Below are 23,399 nucleotides of genomic sequence, written 5' to 3'. Positions count from 1 at the left end.
CTTCCTCTATATAATTGTACTATAACTGCACTGTCGGACTATACAACCACTTGTTACTATACTTTCATTTTTAATCCTCATTTAGAATTCTGTTTTAATATATTTAATGTTTATAACTCATGTTTATATTAATGTCTTTCTACATTAACTGTTTGAACCCATTTTCTGTAGTTGATTCCTCATAAAGTGTTGATGACGATAGTATTCCCTCAATTCATGATGTCTATAAGTTTGTGTCCTTTATACTTGAAAGTAATTTTGTGGAAAATGAAAATCTTGGCTTACATTATAATTTTTTATTTGGTATCTTAAATTTATTACTCCATTATCATCTGGCCTAAAAGATTGCTGTCAACGTCTGATGATAATCCAGTTTCATTTTCATTTTCCTTGTAAGTCCCTTGCTCTTTTGGCCAAGCTAACAAAAGGATTTAAAATTTTTTAAATTGAAATTCTAGTAATTTTATCAGAGTAAAATTCCTTTGGTTATTTTATGTCTTCATATACACACATATATGCATTTCAAGAAATTTTCTTGCGTTATGCTTTTTTGTATTCTGTTTTCTTGCTTTTTTTTTTTTTAACTTCTCCTTTAGGGAGTCTTGTTATCCAGGTATTAGATGTTTTTTATCTATCTTCTGTATTTCTACTTTCTCACGAATTTTTAAAACTGTTTTCCACTTAAATTTTTCTTCTTTTTTTCTCCTTCTACCTATATTAAGCTTATTGTTTTATTTGCTCTTCTGTTCCTTCTAGTACATTCTTTATCTTGAAAGTCAGATTTGCTTTTATTTCACATTTTTCTGTATTTTTTCACCTCATTTCCAAGTGTTACTATTTCAGATTTATGCTCTATTTCACATCTTGTATGATTTCCTAAATTAATTTTAGCTTCTTTTTAAATAGAATTATAGTTTTATTTTTGTGAGTATGCCTTGCAGGTGTACGTTCATTTTAGACATGCTATTCGGGTTCTTCTTTCTTTCTTCTTCTTTTTTTTTAATGAGAATCCCTGGCTCATTTCCCTACCCTGACATTTATCTGGAGCTTCTCTTCCTTTGCCTGTTTTTTTCCCCCCCCCTTCATTTCCTCCCACACAGTTGCTGATGTCGTGCAGGTCCTGTGGCTTTTAGGTAATTTGTCCTCAACCATTTGTTTTTGGGGATTCCCAGGAATGGATACCTTGTTACTTAGTTGTGCTGTAAAAGCTGTTCACGGGTTTTACATTTTCCTTTTTATTTGAATTCTCAACTGTAGAAGACAGAAAAAAAATAGCAAAACACATAATAAGGGATTCCGTAAAGACAAAAGCACAAATAAAGACAGAACAACAAAAGAATTGAATGGATCAACAAAACCAACATCTTATTCTTTGGAAAGAAAGACTAATAACACAGTAAACTTGACACAGGACTGATTCACAGAAATGAACAATGTGAGGAACAAAGATGCCATTTCATGGACACAACAATGTGAACTTTAATTTGAAAGCCCAAGCAAAAGAAGTTATTTTCTAGGTAAATATAGAATACAAAAACTAGCTCAAGACGTAGAAAACTACATAAACCAATGCACAGAAAAGAGTTAACATAGCAGACCTGAAACTACTGTCTTTAGGAGTACCCATTTGTGTGTTGGCTCTCGGTTGGCATCTGAGATCTTGGCGCCACTAGGTCCATTCCCTGCATTGATATGAAAGAGTTCCCTGTTGTAAGTGGTTCGCTGTTTCAGACTGTGAAATCACTCTGATTTATGCTGAATTACCTGATTTTCTTCTGGGATTCTGGAATCGTGGAATGTGCTAGACAGAGGGTATCTGTATGACCAAGCCCCCATAAAAAAAGGGTGGACACTGAATCTCTGATAGGCTTCACCGGGCAAACGCACTGCACACATGTGACTGCATTTTTCATTGCTAGAGAATGGAGCCCAGGGAAGGAAGGAGAGAGCATAAAGAAGCTTGTGTGTGCGTTTCTCCAGACTCCACCCATGTGTCTTTCCCCTACTGTTGTCCTTCTACTGTAGTGAGTCTTAGCTCTGAGCACAGCTTCCTGCTGGGTCCTGTGGTTCCTCCCAGTGACTCTCTGAATGTTGTCCTTCTAGTGAATGACACACCAACAATTCTAAAATACATGCAAAGGAGAGTCCCATTTCTCCGCCTCCTAAAACTACTGGGTTCAGACAGTTGCAGGCACACCTTCTACCAAATGTTTAAAATATTAGACTTATTGAAAGCCTTTATTGTCTTGGTCTTTTCTTGATATATGGATTTCCAAGTAGGATGTGTGGATTTTTGTCACATTCTCCAGTAGTTTTTTTTTTTTTATCAGTTTACTAATTTTATCTAGTTTCCAGTTCTTCTCTTATCCAATATACTCAGAGTACGTAATATGCTTAGAAGTATTCCACAAGGTTGATGTGAGGATTGAATTAGATTATGCACTTAAAAAGCGCTAACAAAATGACTGGTACATAGAGTTCCTTTGAAAGTTAAGTACAGTTGACCCTTGAACAACGCGGGGCTGAGGGGTAGTGGCCTCCCATGCAGTTAAAATCCATGTGTGATTTTTGAGGGCCCAAAAGTTTAACTACTAATAGCTTATGGTTGACCAGAAGCCTGACTGATGACAGAAACAGTTGATTAACACATATTTTGTATGTGTATAATACACTGTGTTATTACAATAAAGTAAGCAAGAAAAAAGGGAATGTTATTTAGAAAACCATAAGGAAGAGAAAATAAGTTGACAGTACTGTACCGTATTGAAAAAAATCCACATATAAGTGGATCCGTGCAGTTCAAACCCATGTCATTCAATGGTCAACTGCATAGCTATATAGTGGAGATTTAAACCCACTGGCATTTATTATGATTACTGATGTTTAGAATAATTTCACTGTAGTAAGAGTTATCCTGAAATGAATGAATTTATCCATTCATTCATTCACATATTTACTTATTATTTATTCAATGGATCTTAAGTGCCAGCTGACATTTTGGGCCACGGTATTCTGTGGCAAATAAGAGAAATGGGATTGTATTCTCATGAAGTGTACATTTGAGTGTTATTAAAGCACAGCTAAATAAACATAATTTTTTATCAGCATCTGGAATATTTCTCTCCTCCATTTAAGCCAAGACTTTGGCTTCCTTGGAGGTCTCTCCTCTCCACTTCATCTACATTTTAATAGACTTGGGAAGTTTTACTTCAAGATGTGGTTATTCTTGTTTATAAATACACTTTATTTTTTTAAAGATTTTTTTTATTATTTATTTATTCAACAGAGATAGAGACAGCCAGCGAGAGAGGGAACACAAGCAGAGGGAGTGGGAGAGGAAGAAGCAGGCTCATAGCAGAGGAGCCTGACGTGGGACTCGATCCCATAACGCCGGGATCATGCCCTGCTGAAGGCAGACGCTTAACCGCTGTGCCACCCAGGCACCCCTATAAATACACTCTTTAAACAACAGTTATAACTTTTTTCAATGAATTTCATCCTTTTAAATTTATAGTGTGTTTCTGTTCGAGTAATTGTGGCGATGACTAGACAATTAGTACAGTACCAACCAATTGTGCATGTAGAATCCTTCCCAGATTTATGAAGCAAAATTTAACGTCCTAGAACTGTGTGAGATTCTCTGCTGGCAGTTTTTTTTCTTTTCTTCTTTGTATATGTGAAACTCTTTATTTTGTCCTCAGGACTGAACAGTTCTTTGCTTGGCGTGAAATTCTAGAATCAAAATGCTTCTCCTTCAGAACTCGGCAAATTCTTGCTTCTAGTGTGACTTAGAGAAATTCTGTTAGTTTCTTTCAAAACTATTTTTTAAAAATTTTTTATTATATTATGTTAGTCACCATACAGTACATCCCCGGTTTCCGATGTAAAGTTTGATGCTTCATTAGTTGCGTATAACACCCAGTGCACCATGCAATACGTGCCCTCCTTACTACCCATCACCGGCCTATCCCATTCCCCCACCCCCCCTCCCCTCTGAAGCCCCCAGTTTGTTTCCCAGAGTCCATAGTCTTTCACAGTTCATTCCCCCTTCTGTTTACCCCCACCCCTTCATTCTTCCCTTCTTTCTCCTTCCGATCTCCACCCAACATTTGCAGCAACATGGATGGGACTGGACAAGATTATGCTAAGTGAAGTAAGTCAAGCAGAGAAAGACAATTATCATATGGCTTCAAAACTGTTTTTAAAAAGAGATTCCCCCTCGCCCCCCATGCTAGAGGCTTTTGTGGGGTTTCTTTCACGATCGGTAGCCACCAACCCTCCATTTCTATGATTTTGTTATTTTCAGAGTGTTACATACATGGAATCACACAGCATGTAACTTTTTGACATTGGCTGGTTTCACTCACTCAGCATTGTTCCCTTATGCTTCATTCAAGTTCTTGTGTATATCACTAGTTAGTTCCCTTGTTGAGGACCGTTCCGCGGTACGATTATGCCACTGTGTATTTACCCATTCACCTGTTGAAGGTTTCCATTGTGGGGCTATAATGACTACAGCTGTTATGGGCATTTACTTATTTATTCTCCAGTTTATTATTTTTTATTTTATTTTTTTTTAAATTATGGAAACAGAAAAGGTGTTATTTATTTATTTTTTCAGTGCTCATGAAGCTTACATTCTTTTTTTTAAATAATTTTTATTATATTATGTTAGTCACCATACAGTACATCCCCGGTTTTTGATGCAATGTTCCATGATTCATTACTTGCGTATAACACCCAGTGCACCATGCAATACGTGCCCTTCTTACTATCCATCACCTATACAGGATTTTCTGTAAACTTGTGTCTTCATGTCTCTGGTGTAGATTCCCAGAATGCAATTACAGCATTCCATGGCAAGAGCATGTTCAGTTTTGTAAGAAAGTCTTGTACTCTTTCCTAGCATGGCTTTGCCATTTTACATTCCAGTCAACAGTGAATGCATGATTCCATTCCTCCACATCCTTGCCAGTTTTTGGTGTTATTACTATATTTTAGCCACTCTAAGAGGTGCACAGTGAGATCTTATTAGGGTTTTCATTGGCATTTCTCTAATAGCTAATGATTTTGAAGGTCTCTTCTTGTACTTGTTTTCTGTGTGCCGTCCTCGATGAAATGTCTATTCATGCCTTTCGTCCTTTTTCTAATTCAATTTTCTGGATTTTACTGTTGAGTTCTGGAGTCCTTCATATAGTCTAGATACAAGTCCTTTGTTGAACGCGGGGTTCGTAAATACTTTCTCGTCTTTCCGCCCTCTTGGCAGACTCCTTTGTGGGGCAGGTTTGCATTTTGATGAAATCCAACTTAGCAGTTTTTCCTTTTATCGGTCATGCTTTTGGTGTCCAGTCTAAGAACTATTTTCCAGCCCTCCCTGTCCTGAAGATTTCTCCCGTTTCTTTGTAATAGTTGATAGTTTTACATTTGAGTCTGTTACCCATTTTGAGTCAATTTTTATATAAAGGGAGGTTTTGTTTGAAATTCGTTTTTATTTTGTCTAAGGATGTGCACCTGTTAACTTCTTATACTTCTGGAGTATCTAGAAATGTGTCAATACGTGTACAGCCTCATGAATTTCCACAAACTGAGCACGGGCATGTGACCAACATCTAGACCCAAAAGCATACGATTTTGTTCTACTTGCCTTTCTGCTCCCCTGATGGGGCGCTTTTACTGTTTTTGAGCTGTATATTAATGGAATCATGAAATACGTGTTATTTTGTTTATAGCTTCTTTCATTAAATATGGTTTGTGGGCTCACCTGTATGATGGGTAGTTCCAAACCATTCATTGTACGACTCTTACATGAACATAGCTTAATTAATTTATCCCTTTCCATCTTGATATATATTTGGGCTGTCTCCATCTGGGGACCATTATAAAAAGTGCTGCTTTGATTATTTTTATACATGTATTTTGGTGAACAGTTGTGACCATTTCTCCCGTGTATATACCTAGAAGTACAATTGTTAGTGCATAGGCTGGGCATATATGTTCAGCTTTAGTGAATGCTACCAGAGAGCCTTCCAAAAGGGGGTTCTGTGAGCACACCGTCTTGTCTACCCTTGATACTTTCAGTCTTCTTGGTTTTAGCCAAGCTGATGGATATGTGTCCCATTGCTACTTTTTCCTTTTTGAAGGATTTTTAAACTTTTAACGTTGGAATAATTTTGAACTTCTCAAAAAGGTCTAAAGTGAATGAAAAGAATTGCCATATATCCTTCACCCAGATTCCTCAAATGTTAACACTCTCTCTCTCTCTCTCTCTGCAGGCATTGCCCTGTCCCCTAAATAGATCAGTGTTTATTTCCTAAAAATAAGGACTTTCTAATAAGACATAACCACAGTCCAGTAATCAAAACTCAAAACACTTACGTTCATCTAGGGCTATTATCTTATCAACAAACCTTATTCAGATTTTATGAATTGCCCCAATATTGTTCTTTATATCCAAAATAGTTGCTCTGGTTTGAGAAACTGCCCACTTCTCTGACCTCACCTTACTCTAGCCACACCAGCATTCTTTCTGCTCCCCAAATATGCCAAGCTCATTCCAGCCTTTGCTCATTCCAGGCTTTGCATTGGCTGGTCCTTCTCCCTGCAGTTTTCTTTTCCCCCGGATATCCTAGATTTATCTCTTGACACTTACGTCTTGGCTTAAATATTACCTCCTCGGAGTACCTTCCCTACCTCCCTGTACGATCGTAGCACCCAGTCACTCTCTCGCCTTATCCTATTTTAATTATCTGTATAGGGTTCTTGACTCGTTGACATTCGGTTTGCTATCAGTTTGGCATCAACCACCTCCAGGAACGTGAGAGTTCTGTGAGGGCAGAAAACTTGGCATTACTGTTCTTGACTCTGTTTCCATTGCCGAGGATCACAATGGACACACGGTAGCTTCTCAGTACAGGTGTATGCCCCACACTAATGCACTGATCGATGTTTTCAACGGATGTCACACCCCAACCTCTTTCGCAGATACCACTTTATCCTTTTAGGACAGTCTTCCAGAAATGCTTGGAATAGTTATACCAGACGTAGTATTATCGAGAACCAGCAATGAACCTGATCTCCCAGGACAAGTAACTTTGCTCTGCCAAGAAATGCTCTGTTCGGAGATGCGGAAGGCTACAATATGATGAAGGCTGGACAGTGGGAATTGGTTCAGGTCACGAGTGTATGGTAACAATGTGAAATTGCTACACTGAAGAGAGCCTAGATCACTTAAGACAGAAATTTGAAGACAGGGTAGGCGCAATTTGCCCTCTGCCCACGCTTCTCTCGGGATAAGTCTACTTTTAAAGTTAAGTATGTTCTTGCTGGGAAATTGCATTTTAAAATCAAAGACAGCAGCATTTTTTTTCAGGCTTTCATTTACTTTCTTTTCAGCCACCCCCTTTTCCATGCCTCGTTTTGAACCCTGTGTGCTTCATCGGATCTTCCAGAATATTAAATTCTATCTGTTTGGGTCATCTTATGGTGAATGATCGAGGCTTGTTGATAAATAGCAGCCATGGAAAGATATTTTCAGTGTTGTGTGACATTGGTGTCATGCACATTGATACATACATAACACCGTGATCGTTACTCCTCTAGCCTTACACCGTGCCCGCGAGTAGAGGTGATACCTTCTTCACAGCCACTCTGTAAATGTGTAAACCTGTTGGATGATTTGCTCACAGTTACACAGAAAACCTAGAAGATAGATCGACGGGGCAGCGACCTCCTTGGCATGGCTTGCATCAACTGGGAGTATTGCAAATTCTGTTCCCGGTGATTAGGACCTGGAGTCAATGTTGCTTTAGTTATTCTATTTCTTTCACGCCTCAGAGGGCAGCATTTTCTTTTTTTTTTTTTAAAGATTTTATTTATTTATTTGACAGAGAGAGACAGCCAGCGAGAGAGGGAACACAAGCAGGGGGAGTGGGAAAGGAAGAAGCAGGCTCCTAGAAGAGGAGCCTGATGTGGGGCTTGATCCCAGAACACTGAGATCACGCCCTGAGCCGAAGGCAGACGCTTAACGACTGCGCTACCCAGGCGCCTCTGGACATTCAGAAATTAAACTCCCTGCTGGAATAATTTCTGTTTAGACACACCGCAGGAAACAGATATTCAAAAGTAGCTTTATGAATAAGTTTTTGCTGGGAAGTTAAAAAAAAAAAAAACAAAGGAGAGGAAGCCCATTACAGTGGGTTGTGTTTTGGCTTGTTTGTTTCACTCAGCTCTCATGCCTGTCTACCAGCTCTGAAGTTCTCTATTATTCACACCTCATCTTCATCAGCATGACGAATATTTTCTTGTGCAATTCGTCATGAGGTGTGCTCACCAGGAAATTACTGTGCCAGGCTGGACTTGATGATAAGATGGGGTATTAAAAACTGTTGACTACGAGGGCTCTCCAGCCTCTTGGGTCCTATTGTAAAAGATCCTGGAAGTAAACCTCCCTAGAGGCTAAAGATTCATCAAAGACTTCTAGGTGGAGAGAAGTGTATACTCACCTTTGCTTTCCTTCCCTGAGGATCAGAGAGTGGCATTATTCTGTCCAACACTGCATTTCCAGGAGACGGGGTATATGAACCATGAGGAAATGTTTGTGTTACTGAGAGTGTGGTCACGTGATAAGCAATACTAGGAAGGTGTATGAAAAGGAGAGGATGGGGTGTCGAGGTGGCTCGGGTGGTTAAGAACCCAACTCTTGATTTCAGCTCAGGTCATGATCTCAGGGTGGTAAGATCGAGCCCCACATCAGGCTCCGCACTCATCATGGTATCTACTTGTCCCTCTCCCTCTGCTCCTCCCTCAGCTCATGCTTGCTCTCTCTCTCTCCTCTCTCAAAATGAATAAATAAATCTTAAAAAAAAGAAAAGGAGAGGCTTTGGAAGAAGGCAGACTGGGTTCTGGTTCCTGATACTGACTAGTCCTATTGATTCTCCGGGTGTAAATGTCCATATCTGTGAAAGCAGCTGGTAGATGGGAGCGTGCCAGACACAGGTGATCTGCAGACACATTTTATCTGGCTTCCACATTTTTCTTTCTTCCCTTTGCTTTCTCCTTGCCTTCCTTAATCTCCTTTTCCCCTTCCTCCATCAAATTTAACACAGAATGCTAATCTTGGGAAAGTCCACATAACAGGGTCTGTTATTTAGGTTTTCTCAGGAAATGGGAAGGGACGGTGGCCCCAGGTCTGTTTTCTGTATGGCCTCCCCTTAGAAGTGGCATCTCCAGAGGCTCCTGGGTGGCTCAGTCCGTTAAGTGTCTGACTCTCGGGTTTTGGCTCACGTTAGGGTCATGACCTCAGGGTTGTGAGATCGAGCCCTGCATCAGGCTCTGCCCTCAGTGGGGAGTTTGCTTGAGATTTTCTCCCTTTGCCCCTCTACCTGCTTGTGCTCTCTTTCATTCAAATAAATAAAATGTTTATTTTCTCTCAAATAAATAAACAAATGTTTATTTTCTCTCAAATAAATAAACAACTTCTCTCAAATAAGTAAAATCTTTATTTACTTGACAGAGCACACAAGCAGGGGGAGCGGCAGGCAGAGGGAGAGGGAGAAGCAGACTCCCCGCTGAGCAGGGAGTCTGACATGGGACTTGATCCCAGGACCTTGGGATCACAACCTGAGCTGAAGGCAGATGCTTAACCGACTGAGCCACCCAGGTATCCTCAAATAAATAAATAAACCTTAAAAAAAAAAGTAGCATCTCTCCTGTGACATCTCCATCATTCCTTGGTGACTCCCTAGACCGACACCTCGTGTCAGCTTCTATTCATCGCGACATTGCTGTTTGTCATGCATGGAGAAACACTATTCTCCACCCATGAATCTGCAAAGAGAGTAAAGACGAAAGACCATAAAGTCTGAATTAAAAAAAAAAAAGAAAAAGACTGTTGGACACCTGGGTGGCTCGGTCAGTTAGGCGTCTGCCTTCAGCTCAGGTCATGATCCCAGGGTCCTGGGATCGAGCCCTGCATCGGGCTCCCTGTGCAGCGGGGAGACTGCTTCTCCCTCTCCCTCTGCTGCTCCCCCTGCTTGTGCTCTCTCGCTCTCAAAATAAATAAATAAAATCTTTTTTTAAAAAAAGTGTTGAGAGAGAAGGTAGTCACATTGCTGTCTTCTCTACTAACTTGATAATGTCTATAATATTTTCCTTGAAAGAAATGTACACAAGTCTGTGAAATGTGCCATTTCCACTTAGCCCATGTTAGAGATGTGCTGTCTTATGAATGAATAAGACAAACTCCGTGACTCCATGTTTGTGTCTGCATTTGAGGTGACCATGGCCATGCAGCATGGCTCGTGTTCTTCCTGCTGTCATACCGCTCTGTATTTTTTAAAGTGAACGTTCTTGGCATTTTGTTCCATTCCTGTGTTCTTTGCCTTGGCTTCTGTTCTTTCACTGAATAGGCAAAGACCGGTGGGCTAAGGTATTCAATGTTTCGTTGAAACCAAATGCAAGCTGCATTCCAGATGCTACATTTTAAATCTCCAAACTTTCTTTCTTGAGTAAACTCAGTCATTCAGAGAGCACTTCCTTCATGTCTCCTCTGTTTCAGGGTTTGTGTTCCACTTTGCGATACAAAGGGGGAAAAAAAGAGCGAGAGACAAGAAAAAAACACGAAGGAGGCTGAAGCCCCAAACCCTGCTGGAGACCAGCTGGGGGGCCCCTGGGTCATGGAAAGCTGGGTTCATTGGGGGCAGTGCTTTGACAGAGTCTCTGTGACGTCTCCCAAAGGGGAAGTTAGAAGAACACTCTAACCAAAACGGGAATGGGGCACAGAGGAAGGAGGACTCGATAATGTCATATGGTGGTTTTAGGGTAGACATTGGTAAGCGAGATCTGGGGAGAACATGGTCAGAATATATAAACTAGGTGAGTTGCTCGGCCATTGAGTACCCATTTGTGTTCACGTGTGTCTGCTAAACGGAGGGTTTTCATACCTGTTAGGGCCACAAAGCTTGCTGTTCTTACCGAGATTCAGCCAATTTTCTTGAGTAAATGCTACTTGGAGTTTTTTCAGGTCTTCAATGTCCAGGGTTCTAAAGAAGTTGACATAGGTCATTTTTTGCCAGTTTTTAGAGTGGATTTCCATCTGGGAAGTGTTTCTCTGACTTACTTTTAAATGAGTTGTTCTGGGGGTCTTATCTCCTACTGTACTATGAATGAGGTGGTATTAAAATCTTTAAAGCTTATTTTGTCTTGACACTATGTCTTGGTACAGAGCATCTGTTCTGTGAGTGACAGTACGTTTTGAAATTTGGGATGTGTTTCTTAGCGACCAGGTGCTTTGGATGGAGAGGTAATGAACTGAATTTGGAGGGAGGTAAAAGTGAAAAAGTCAGCAAGGCATCCTGGAGGAAATGATCTTGAAGAAGAGGCGGAATGAGCCATGAGGTGGTGTTGATGATGTACTGGGGTGTGGCGGAACCATCCAGTAAAGAATCATTGAGCAGCTGCCATGGATCAGGCTTTGCTACAGGGCCTAAGGCTATAGCAGTAAGCAGCAACAGGAAAACTTCCTGCTTTCATGGAATTTATCCTCTGGTCCTGGGATGCAGGTAGGGGAATAGAAAACAAATAATTGTGACACACAGTAAAAAGTACTACGAAGAAAGGAATCTGGAAGGTGAAGGAGACTGAAGGCATATGCTGTTTTTCACAGGAAGATTGAGTAATTCCTTTCTCATAAGACATTAGAGCAGAGAACTGAATGGACTAAGGAACATGCCCTGTGGTTTTCCCCAGGGGCAGAGTGTCTTCAGCATAAACAGTGGTCAGTGCAGAGACCTGGGTTTGAAGCAGGGGAATGAAGAACCCTGGTTCTCGAGAAGTGGCAAATTTGGGACTTGAGAACTCAGGGGAGAGGAGAAATCCTTGAGAAAAGAAGCTGAGGCTGTCAACTCCTCAGGGAGAAGGGGGCAAGGATGAGCAGAATAGTAAGGAGTGTAGATCATTCGAGGCACTCGGGTTGCTGCATTTAGGGTGGACCTGGGGAAGACAGGAGTGAGAGACAGTGGCACCAAGTGTTGCGCGTGTTGCAAGGCTTCCTGGTCTGAAGTTGTTTGTCACGTGTATGACACCCCTATGAGCGCTGCGCTGGGTTGTTGCTAGTGCCTTTGCAACTTCTCTGTGGAGTCTTTGTGAAGAGCCTGCCCTGCCTTTCAGAAACAAATGTCGAGTAAACATCAAAGGATCAGATACACAGAAGCTTCTCTGTCTAGTCTTCTTCTGATTTCCTAATCTGAAAACCCTCTTGTTGGCCTTAGAGGACCCAGCATTCCACCAAACCCAGGAAAGAGGACACGAGCGATGCCCCTGCCACAGGGAACTGTACTGTGAACAGGTGTTCAAAACAGCCATGTGAAACAGACCCTGAAATGCAGAGAACAAACTGGCGGTTGCCAGAGAGGAGGGGGTTGGAGAGGTGGGCAAAATGGGTGAAGGGGAGTGGGAGGTACATGCTTCCAGTCAGGGAAAGAAAAGTTCACGGGGATAAAAGGCATAAGGGTTATAGTGTATGATATCGTAATGGTGTTGTATGGTGACTGAGGGTTGCACTTGGGAGCACAGGATAACCTATAGACTTGTCAAATAACTATGTTGTATACCTGAAACTAGTGTCAATTATGCTTCAGTAACTGAATGAATGAGTAAATACATTTTAAAAATGGGGGGGGCAGAAAAAGGTCTCGTGGAATATATTTTCCTTCTGGGGACTTTGAGAGTACAATACCTAAGCTTTTCCACAATTTTTAGTAAGACCCACAGTTTTTAGAGCTGTAAATAAAAGATGTGTGTTGTCAGCTTATTTGAATTAATTTGAGTTGCTGTGGTGTTTCACTAGAAAATTACTGGTTATCTGTTTCGTTCCTGCTTTATCGCCAGTGTCAGAATCAGAGTAATCAAAAAGAATTCATTGAATTAATAAGTCTGTTAGAAAATTTTTTAAAAAATATTGTTAGATGTGATCATTACCTCCTCTTCTGGTGTTTTTAAACATCTTTTTCTCTGAAGGCTCCGGAACGTATGCTTGGGTTTCTCCATCCTCAAAACAAAATGCATCCTGTGATTCTTATTAATCTCGGGACTCCAAAATCCCTGGTTCTCACTCCCTTAACTTACACCATTGACTCCTGAAGTCCCTGCAATTTTACCCCCACATCGATAATGCTAGATCCCACTAAATAAGCTATCTTTTTAATTGCTAAAACCAGTTGATGCCTTCAGAGCCTTGTTTAACTTAGCACACATGCTTTCTCTTTAAATACTGATTTACTTACCTGCATGACCTATTTCTCTCCAAGTTACCTCATCTCCCTCTGAACACTTCTCTTGTTCTGTTCACTCCTTAAATGTCAGTCTTCCCAAGTTTTGTCCTTACCCATTCTTCTCTTCTCTTGCTGTGTTCTCTTCCTACAGAAAGATACTCTAGGGAAGCATCTGATTGAACTCCAAGCACAGACTGAAATAGGCATCTCACATTTAACCTGGGTCCAGCAACCTGGGTTCATTATTTTTCTCTCATTCCTCCCTTGGATATGTTGTTGTTCTTCCCTTTTTTCCTTTTTTTTTCTCCATCACTTTAAACTCCCTTTTCTTCCTTACCATCTACATCCAATCTGTCACCAGAAGATGCCAATTCTTCCTGCACGTATGTCTTGAATCCTGAATCCTTCTCCTCTTCATTCCCTCTGTATCTACCTCGGTTCAGGACCTCTTTGCCTCTAGTCTATATTATTAAGTTAGCCTCCTGACAGGTCACCCTCTTTTCTGCTCTCCTTGTGCCTCTTCTCCAATGAGATGCAAGATGGTTATGTAGTAAAGATCAAGCTGACAATCTTTTATGTTACTTATTTTCCTTCTAATCCATCAGAGACTGTAAAAAGGCAGCAATCCTCCTTGGTATTATACTTAATTTGCTAAGCATGCCCTTCTTAGATAAGTGACAAATTTGAGCAATATCAAATTTTATATTAATGGATCATTGATCCAGCTAATTCCTTTAAAATAATGTACTATGGTGATGGCTTGGAGGCTTTCCCTGTGAAGCAATTTTGGTTCTCTTGCAAAAGCCATTCCCCTACTTCTTTTCTAATAGCATTTATTTTCCACATAGCCATGTACTTGGGGGGTAGCCAGACACATTTCCAGGGCCAGGGCGTGAATTTGGAATTGAACTAAGCCAACTCTGGTGGTCCTTGTTTACTTTCAAATAATTAGCGTGGGCCAAGGCATATGTCAAAATTCTGACACTTGATTGGAAATCTGAGAATTCCTGGGAATTGTTTTCTTGCTGATTAATTGAGACACACGCAACTGGGAAAACATGGCTCCTGGTTTTCCTGCAGGGCATTGTCATCTGGGTTTGTCATGAGATTGCTGGAGCTGCTGCAGCTCTCTGGCGAGCATGAGGAGAGCTAGTGGCTGGAAAAGGTCCTTTTGCTGAAGGTAGTAGCATGGCAAAATGTAAAGAACTGGGGTCTTAGGTAACGTTTATCAGCTGTTCTGCTGAAAATCTGAGAGAAAGAAAAAAAATCCTCCCCTTATTCAACACAGATGCACTGAAGATTTATATTTCTGGTAGTTTTCATTTATTTATTTTTTAATTTATTTAAATTCCAGTTAGTTTACTGTGTAATATGTTTCAGGGGTACAATATAGCGATTCTATGTTTCCATACAGCACCCAGTGCTCATCACAACAAGTGGACTCCTTAATCCCCATCACCCATTTAACCCATCCCCTGAGCCACCCCCCTTCTGCTAATCACCAGTTTGTTCTCTATAGTTTAGAGTTTGCTCCTTGGTTTACCCCTCGCTCCCTTAGCTGGTTTGTTTTTTTCTTAAATTCTACATATTAGTGAAATCATACTTGTATTCATCAGGGAAATATAAATCAAAACTATAATGATATATCACCTGACACCTGTCAGAATGGCTAAAGTCAGCACCACAAGAAACAATGGGTGTCGTCAAGGATGTGGAGAAGGGGGAACCTTCTTGCACTGTTGATGGGAATGCAAACTGGTGCAGCCATTCTGCAAGACAGGATAGAGGGTCCTCAAAAAGTTAAAAATAGAACTACCCTATGACCCAGCAATTGCAATACTGAGTATTTACCCATAGGATAAAAAAAACAACAACACTGATTTGAAGGGGCACATGCACCCCAATGTTTATAGCAGCATTATCAACAATAACCAAACTATGGAAAGAGCCCAAATGTCAATCAACTGATGAATGGGTAAAGAAGAACTGGTACATCTATATACAATGGAATATTGCTCAGCCAACAAAAAGAATGAAATCTTGACACTTGCAATGACATGGATGGAGCTAGAAGGTAGAATGCTAAGCACATTTATATTTCTTGAGGTCAAATTCATCTTAAACGATTTCCTAAGACCCTTCACAATAGTGACATGTGCTTGGTCATTGAGTGTCTCATTTCTCATCCTAGATGTCTTGTCTGAAGAACCATTTTTCTCACTTAATGTGATTTTAAAAAAAAAAAAAAAGATCAAAATCATGTAAGAGTTAAAAGCAAACTTAGAAATCTTGCAGTTCAACTTCTTACAAACTCTTTCCCTTTTCCAGAGCTGGGGAGGTATAAAACATAGTTTGATCAATACTAAGAGTTCAACTTCTTTATTTTTACGCATTAAGAAACAGGGCCAAAAGAGTCTTAAAGGTTTGCCAATGATCTCACCACAGTAACAAACCTGGGATCAAAATTCTCATTCTCTACTCTTGTGTCCACTTAGCATCACCCATTCTTTTAAATACCGAGTCATCCTGTGTGATCATTCCTGCTTTCATTCAGGAAGGGTCCACTTGTTTAGTCCCTCAAGTTCTGCTGCTGCTTATATGCCTGCAGGTGGCCGCTGTCAGTCTCCCTGGTGCTGAGAATGCATGTGTATAAATGGGTTTGACCCCACAAAAAGCCTTTTGGATTTTTGAAAAGTGACAGCTGAGTCACTATGAGTGCAGGTCAAGGATTAACACCTCAGGGTTCAAGAAGATGGCTGGGTTTATTTTTGAGGAGACTATCCTGGTAAGTGAATTAGCAAATCCAGGCAGTCATCCAAATAATGTAAGCCAAGAAAATGCCCTTGGCTTTCATATTTTTGATATTACAGACCTGGGGCTTGAGTGTATTTTTTTTTATCTCTAATATCTGTTAGCGTAGTCCTGGACCTAGCAGTAGGCGTGACTCTCCCCGGAATATCCCTTGTTGGGGTCTTTTTAAAAAATGGATAGAACAAAAGCAGTCTAATGACGTGAAGCCAGAATGGATTGAGTTTACGGAAAAGGAAGCAGAGGCCAGGGGTATGATCTCTGAGCTCCAGACACAACGCTAGAGTTTGGGCTATTCAGCTTCGTCTGATTTGCTGTTGGTTCAGGTTTCATGGAGGTCCCAGCCAGCCCTCAGAAGCAGCTGTTGCACTGGGGAAGCCAAGAGGTCTTGCTTCTGACCTTGTCTGGGCTCTCCTTCTGCTGTGCTGACTAAACGCTCCATCTAAAACCCCACAGACATTCCATCATGACCTCATCCTTCTACGACTCCGTTCTTTGAGAAGGGAGTGGAGTGAAAAGTTAGAGGGACATTGTTGGTGGGAGTTAATTGCATCGTCCACTATTTAACATTGAGATCCTAATGGAAGCTTTCATTTATTCAGATGGATCAGGTGTTCATTAAGTTTCAAGAGGTGTTTCGAATCCCACTGGGGGTTTAATTTCCTTGTCTAGAGAGGTCTATGTTGAATACTATCTTGCCGACTGTTGTGACAGCAAAAGTAATGCCTGTAGATCACAGGAGGGTAGATGGGTACAAAGTAGTGGTTCTGTCCTCTGAGCCAGTACTGCCTTTGGAGCACTGATAGGCTAGAATAGCAGTTTTCTTCTACGGAATGATCATTCCATAGTTTGTAACGGAGCACATCGTCATGTGTTATTGGGACAAAGCAGACCCTCACAATTGGAGTTTATTCTGGTGTAAGATAGAAAGTGCCCTTTGACTTTGATGGCCAATAGCATTTCCCTTTCATTCCGAGGCACGTGGCAAAGATGTTTGTATGACACGGGTAGACAAGAAGGTGTCACATTTTAGTATTTCTTTCTGATTCCCTAAGGTGAAAGTTGTTTTCATGGTCTCTCTAGATTTACATGACAGTGAGTGGTTTGTCTTTAAGAATTCAATCTTATGTCAACTACCCTTCAATTTTTAAAAGTTTGTGTTAGAAACATTGATCAAATGTATTAAAAATTAGCCACATGTTGGGGCGCCTGGGTGGCGCAGTCGTTAACCACCTGCCTTTGGCTCAGGGCGTGACCCCGGCGTTCTGGGATCGAGCCCCACATCAGGCTCCTCCGCTGGGAGGAGCTTCTTCCTCTCCCACTCCCCCTGCTTGTGTTCCGTCTCTTGCTGGCTGTGTCTCTCTCTGTCAAATAAATAAATAAATAAAATCTTTTTAAAAAATTAGCCACATGCAATATAGTATTCTATAGTGGATCCTGGAATGAAAAAAGGGCATTAGTGGAAAAACTGGTCAAGTATCAATAAGGTGTATAGAAAAAAAATTGAAGGATTTTTTTTTTGCTTGCTTGCACAATAACCCATTGCTGATCACTATAGTTATGCTAATACCTGTTTTGAGAAAGATAAAAATAAATTTTAAAGTATTTTGCTTTGTTTTTCATTTAGGTACATTTTCCAATTTCAGATTCTGATACCAAAGGATTTGGTGGCGGGAAGCACTCAGCTTTTATCAAGTCTAGATCTTGTCCTGTTCTGGTTAAGCACTCTCTTTAAAAAGGAATAGCGGGAAATGATTGTGAGTTTGGAGGAGAGAATGAGAACTATTTAGCTGTGACATTCATGACTGAGGTCTGAGTCGGGGAGGAGGATTAAGGTGCCTACAGACTACTGTTAAATATAACTCCCGATCCCTGAGGAGCGTTGCCAGGCATGCCAAGGCATTCTTGAATCCTAAATGAGCCAGACGGGGCTCAACTAACAAGTTTTCTGTTATTCCTTCATCATGTGCCTGATCATTTCTTCTTCAAAGTGAGATGTTGAGCCCTGTCTTTATAGTCAACTGGGTATCCTGCTGGGTGCAGTTCTCGCTGTTCACACTGTTCCTATACTTAAGAATCATTGGTTCTTTTAGAGATTTGGATGTGTTGCCATGAGTTTGTTGCCTGCTTCCTTCTTTCCTTCCTTCCCTCCCATTCGTTCGTTCATTTATTCATTCATAATGGATGTCTTCTATTTGCAAGGCATAGGGATAAATAAGAAATACAAGAAACACTTGGTCTACTAAGGAAGGTCACATCTGTATTCATATAATTATAATGCAGTATGGAAAGTGAGGAGAGCCATGGGAGAGGTGTGAGGGCCAGCAGGAATTGAGAGTACGGACAGGCCTCTTCCAGTGAACAGGATCGGGGGAGGCTTTGTATCTTTGCTTGGAAGTCTGAAAGTATTGTGGCAGAGAAAAAAAGAAAATTGATTTGAATGAGAAATACATCAAGGAATTTGGTATCCTGGTGGCCAGAGGACTCTTGCTTTTTCTTCCTACTTGAATGCATAAAGGAATTCTTGACTTTTTATTCTCTTATTCCCATCAAACCACCCTGCTAATTAATCTGTAAAATGGACATTGGTTTTACAACCCTTGTCTCTACCGTAGATATTTGCACAACATTATAGCAGAAAAACACTTTCCAAAAATTTTCTTATAAGTCTTGGATTTCTTCTAACTGGAACAAAGAATCTTTTCTTTTTTTTTTTATTTATTTATTTGACAGAGATAGAGACAGCCAGAGAGAGAGGGAACACAAAGCAGGGGGAGTGGGAGAGGAAGAAGCAGACTCCTAGCGGAGGAGCCTGATGTGGGGCTCGATCCCAGAACGCCGGGATCACGCCCTGAGCCGAAGGCAAACGTAACCGCTGTGCCATCCAGGCGCCCCTGGAACAAAGAATCTTAAAACCACAGGGATCTTCAGAAATTATTACCTAGGCTAACTAACTGTCCCCATTTCCCAGATGAAGACACTAGGGCCCAGAGAGGCAAAGGGTCTTGGATCTCATAAATGACCACGTTAGATGGAGGGCATGGATTAGAATCAAGGCTCTTAGCAGCTGATGTAATTGGAATCAAGTCAGCATGAGTAATACATGAAGGATAATTGGGCGAAACGGTAGCAGTAGGGAGACCATTTAGAATTTCTATTACTGCAGAAATGGTAGACAGGTTTTGTTTTGTTTTTAATGTTCAGTCAGCCACCATACAGCACATCATTAGTTTTCGATGTCATGTTCAGTGATTCATTAGTTGTGTATAACACCCGGTACTCTCCGTAGACAGGTTTGTGAAAGCTGCTTCCTTTCTTACCTCCCTTCATTTGCATATGCCCATCTTTCCACATTGTCATCACAGCGTGGGCCATGGAGCTTCTCCTACCATCTAAATGATACCCAACCAGACAAAGTTGCTTCTCAGTCTCCTAGACTGTTCCCTGTGCTCATACTTCCATTTTACTCATGGTCCCTGTGTGGACTTTGTTTTAACCTTCATTTATTCATTCTTCAGTGTTCTTCCTTTTTTTATTTCGACCCGAGGCTTCTGACCTGTATGATTTTCCTTGTCCCTGAAGAACTCTTAACATTTGTTGCAAAGCAGGTCTAATGGCAGCAAACTCCCTCCCAGTTTTGTTTGAGAAAGTCTTTATTTCTCCTTCAATTTGGAGGGATAATTTCCCAGGGTACAGAATTCTAGGTGATTTTTTTTTTCTTCCCTCCCAACATTTAAGTGCCTCACTCCACTCTCTTCTTGCTGGTGTGGTTTCTGAGAAGTCAGACGTAATTCTTACCATTTCTTCTCCATAGCTAGGAAGTTTTCTTCCCTCTGGTTTCTTTCAGGGTTTTTTCCTTTATCTTTGATTTTCTGTCATTTGAAAATGATACGCCTCGGTGTCACTTTTTTGGCATTCATCGCGTTTCATGTTCTTCAAGCTTCCTAGATCTGTGGTTTGGTGTCTGACATTAATTTGGTGGAAATTCTCAGCCAATATGTTTCCCAGTACTACTTATGTTCCTTTCTCTCTCTCTTCTCCTCTGGTATTCCCATTCCTTTTGTAATTGTCCCATAATCCTTGGATGTCCTGCTATGCTTTTCTTCAGTCTTTGTTCTTTTTGCTTTTTGGATTTTGTGAATTCTGCTGATCCATCCTCTTGTGCAGAAATTCTGTCCTCAGCTGCGTCCAGTCTACTAATAAGCCTGATCTGAAGCACCCTTCCTTAGTTAGTGTTTTTGATCTCCAGTACTTCTTTTCAGTTTTTTTTTTTAATTGAGATTTCCATTTCTCTGCTTACATCAGCCATCTGTTCTTGCATGCTGTCTACTTTATCCATTAAAGCCCTTGCATATTAATTAATCATAGTTGTTTTAAGTTCCCCATCTGATAATCCCAACATTCCTTTCATGTCTGGTTCTGATGTTTGCTTTCTCACTTTGCACTGTGTTTTTTGCTTTTTTTGGTATGCCTTGTGACTTTTTTCTTTTTCTTCTTCTTCTTTTTCTTCTTCTTCTTTTTTTTTTTTTGTTGTTGTTGGAGGGAAGACAAACATTTTATAAAGCACTGCTTTATAATCACTGTCCTTGTAATTTTTTCTTGATAGCTGGACGTGACATACTGGGTAAAAGGATCTCCTGTAAATAGGCTTTAGTCATGTTTTGTGGTAGGGAAACCCTGACAGCCCTATGATTAGGTCTCAGTGTTTCAGTGAGCCTGTGCCTCCGAACTGTGAACTTCACAAGTGTTTCTCAGATTTTTCCTCCCCCCTTAGGTGAGACAGAATGGCTAGAAGGCATTGGATTTGGGTATTTTCCATCCCCAGGGCAGTTAGGCTTTCATAATAACCCAGCACCTTAGGCTCGGGTTCATGAGTTTCCCTTTGTTGAGAAGAACTGTACTCTGAGGTATTGAAAAATGCTTCTTCTTCTCTTCCTCTGGCCCCAAACCCAAGGTAGTTTTTTTCCCCCCTCTGTGTTTACTATGGGAATCTGGTTGAGCTGCTAAAAGCAAATCTCACAATATTGTGATGACCCCCCCCGCCCCCACCAAAACTGGGGCCCCCTGGAGATCTTAACTCTCAGAGTTGTCCATGCTAAGCCTCCAGCAATTCATTAATTACAGTTCGGGCTTTTCTACCCTCACATTGGTTCCTCACAGTAGTTTCTGCTTGCTCTAAGTCTCTGCTCTAGTAAGCCATGTGTCTCTATATTTACCTCTCTGTCTCTCCAATCTTGGGGGCAGTGATTTGTCCTGTGTCCTCTCCTCTCTATGGATCCAAGAAGAATTATTGATTTTTTTCAGTCCGCTCAGCTTTGAATAATTAGGATAGAGTGGTGACTTCTAAGCTCCTTACATGTGGAGCCAGAAACCAGAAGTCTTATTTGTGGATTTTCAATTAGATCCTCCTTCGTGCTTTATTTCATTAAGCTCATAGTACCTAGACCCAGAACAGGCACAAGCAATCTCCTCACCCCCCATTTATAAGTGTGTGTTGGGGGGGGGCACCTGGGTGGCTCAGTAGGTTAAGCATCTACCTTCAGCTCAGGTCATGATCCCAGGGTCCTGGGATGGAGCCCCGTGTAGGGCTCCCTGCTCCATGGGGAGTCTGCTTCTCCCTCCACTGCTCCCCCTGCTTGTGCTCTCTCTCAATCTCTCTCTCTCTGACAAATAAATAAATAAAATCCTTTAAAAAAATGTGTGTGTGTGTGTGTACATCTATACAGATGGTCCTTGACTTAAGGTGGTTTGACAACGATTTTTTTGACTTTATGATGGTATAAAAGTGATATGAATTCATTAGAGACCATACTTTGAATTTGGAATTTTGATCTTTTGCCAGGCTAGTGATAAGCCTTATGACACTCTCTCGTGAGACTCGTCAGTAGCAGTGAGCCACATCTACCCGTCAGCCACGTGATCACAAGAGTAAACGACAGATACTTCGACGATTTTGTACCCATGCAGCCATTCTGGCTTTCACTTTCAGTAGAGTAGTCAATATGTTACATGAAATATTCAATACTTTATTATAAAATCGGCTTTGTCTTAGATGATTTGGACCAACCGCGGGCTAATGTAAGTGTTCTGAGCTCATTCAGGGTAGACTCTGCTAAGCTATGACGTTCAGTAGGTTAAGTATATGAAATGTATTTTTGACCCATGATATTTTCAATTTATGATGAGTTTATTAGGATGTAACCACATCATAAATTGAAAAAGATCTGTACATATATACATATGAATATGTGTTTTAAATTAGAAGTTCAGAGACCATAGTTGCTTCATCCCATATGGGATCAATAGAGCAGCTATTTTCCAAAAATAATAACCTTATTCAGAAATGTATTTTGTGTTCACCAAAGCACTTTGGGTTGAGGTGCGCGGCGTAGTCTGCCGACGCAGCTGTAAAAAATCTAGGCAGTACAAAGCGTGGGGATGAAATACACATGAAACTCAAAACACATATTTCCGTGTGAGAAATACTCTTTGTTCCTGCTGGTCTGAAAAGTCTCTCATACTTTCAGAATGCTCAGAATAATTGGGTCCACTCTCATACTTAAAACTTAGGGGCACCTGGATGGCTCAGTCAGTTAAGTGTCTGACCCTTGATCTCAGCTTAGGTCGTGATGTCATGGTCCTGGGTTCAAGCCCCGTGTTGAGCTCCATGCTGGGCATGGAGCCTACTTTTAAAAAAAAAAAAAAAAAAAAAAAAGAAAAAGAAAAAAGTTTGGCCTGGGTAAGTATACAGTATTTAGCTCAAGAAATTTAGTTTAGTAAAATGTAGTAAATTCATTCTGGAACTCAAACTGCACTGGGTATAATGAATGCATGGCACTGTTAGTAGGCATTATGGTAATTTTGCCAACTGCAAAAAAAAAAAAAATGAAGTCTTCCTCAAGGATACAAACATCTATATATAGTGGAGAGAAAATAGCAAACCAAGCTCTGACTTTTGGAAAACAGAAGATGCAGTGTTACTCAGTACCTAATAAGCACTTAGTAAGTACTTTTCCTATTTTTTATTGACTGGGATCTACTCTGTGGTGGACTGTTTGGTCCTTTAAGACTTCTAGTCAAGAGTCTGGGCTGAAGCACCGATCAGTCATTTCTGAAGGTGCTCAGATCCTCAACCTTTTCTTTTGTGTGTGGTCTGTGGTGACTGCCTGAGTACTAGGCTTTTTTATTTACTGAGATTTCCCCCCTAGTCGCCATCTTAGCTTGTCTGCTATTTCTAGCCTCATCTATTAAACCCCATCTGAATTTACTGAGAGTATCACTGTTCCAGAGTAATCCCTGCTGTGCCCTGACATACAATGCCAT

The sequence above is a fragment of the Ailuropoda melanoleuca genome, chromosome 3, assembly GCF_002007445.2.
Source record: "Ailuropoda melanoleuca isolate Jingjing chromosome 3, ASM200744v2, whole genome shotgun sequence".
NCBI classification, from domain to species: domain Eukaryota; kingdom Metazoa; phylum Chordata; class Mammalia; order Carnivora; family Ursidae; genus Ailuropoda; species Ailuropoda melanoleuca.
The sequence above is the reverse complement of the archived record's forward strand: the minus strand, read 5'-3'. Positions refer to the sequence as shown.